The sequence below is a fragment of the Arachis duranensis genome, chromosome 4 (assembly GCF_000817695.3).
Source record: "Arachis duranensis cultivar V14167 chromosome 4, aradu.V14167.gnm2.J7QH, whole genome shotgun sequence".
In the NCBI taxonomy this organism is placed as follows: domain Eukaryota; kingdom Viridiplantae; phylum Streptophyta; class Magnoliopsida; order Fabales; family Fabaceae; genus Arachis; species Arachis duranensis.
In genome coordinates, this window is record NC_029775.3 from 112,603,341 (window position 1) to 112,604,891 (window position 1,551).

The following is a 1,551-nucleotide window of genomic DNA, read 5'->3' on the forward strand; positions in this document are numbered from 1 at the left end:
GGTTTTTCATTAATTTTTAAATTTAACAAATGTGATCATTCATCGTTTGATTCAGTTTTCATTGACAAAAAATATTAAATTGGCCAACAAATTTGACAAATTCCTACGTTATAGTTAGTCACATATCCTAATCTCATCATCTTCTAACTCCTTCTCTCTTCTCCCTTTCAATTTTCATTGTTATTAACCTCTCACTCTATATCAATTCTATTATCATTCTAATTTCTCACCACACAACTTCATCATCATCATATTGTTTTTTATCAACGTACAATAACAAAAATGCTCTGGTGTAGTTTGGGTGAGCTTTGTTAAACTCTTCTGCGAGATTGTTTTCATTTTTCTTTTTCTTTTTGATTGTTGTTTAATAATGTGTATTCTAGTTTGGTTATATTTAATTGTCGTTATTTCTATTTTTCTTTTTTATTATGGTGTTGCTACTTTCTTTTTTTTTCTCACTTCTCTATTCTTGGGATTATTATGAATGATTATGGATAAAAAAAATTAATTCATTTATAAATTTTGATTATTATATAATTATTAAAATTTTAATCTTTCTCCTAAAACATGATGAGTTTGGTCTGTTGATAATGATATTGCAGAATTAATGATGATGATCCTTCATTTCCATCTGAAAAGAATAAGAGTTTTTGAAAGAGAGAGAACACAGTAAAATTAAGGATAAATTAGAGATTTCATCAATATTTTTTGCTAATTCAACATTTTTAGTCAACAAAAACAGTGTCAAATAAGGAAGATCACTTTTGGAAAATTTTAAAATTATTTAAGAATTATTTTGTCAATTATATCTTTTAGGTATTAGTTTAACAATGCCTGAATCTTTTAGATATTGAATTGGTATTTACTTTTTAATTTTTAATAATCATGTTTAATTTTTAAGACACTCATTATTTTTAATTTTTATTCGTGTTAATTACCAATTTGATATTTGAAAGATTTAAGTGCTAACAAAAAAGTTTCTAAAAATATTATTAACAAAATAGTTTTTGAATGATATGAAAATGAGACAAAAATAACTAATAAACAAGTTTAATCACCCATGCCATGCACGTGATAAGATTAAAATTATAATTTTAAGTTGTTATGTTAAATTTTATTTTAATTATAATAATTTAATTAATAAAAAAATAACTTGTATATGTTGTTTTTTTTCTTAATATAGTGTTAATTGTATTAACTATAAAATAGTATTTAATCTACTTTTTTCAATAAATCAGGCATATATACTCAATATGACCATAAATAATTTAGTAATACTTAAATCTACCAACAAAGTTTTATATGTTGGTATACTGTGAAGTAAGAAAATATCAAAATCAGCTCAAAATGAAGAACAAATTAATAGAGAATACTAATGCAGAAAGTTTTGTAATAAACAATAAATAATTTAAACCTACTGAATAACAATTCAATGCTATCCTTTGATACCTGCAAAACATATACATGAAACAATACTGTATCAATGTTTGTATATAAAATTATATGATTAACGTAATTATAAAATTGTTTGTCAAGAGAATAAAATTATAC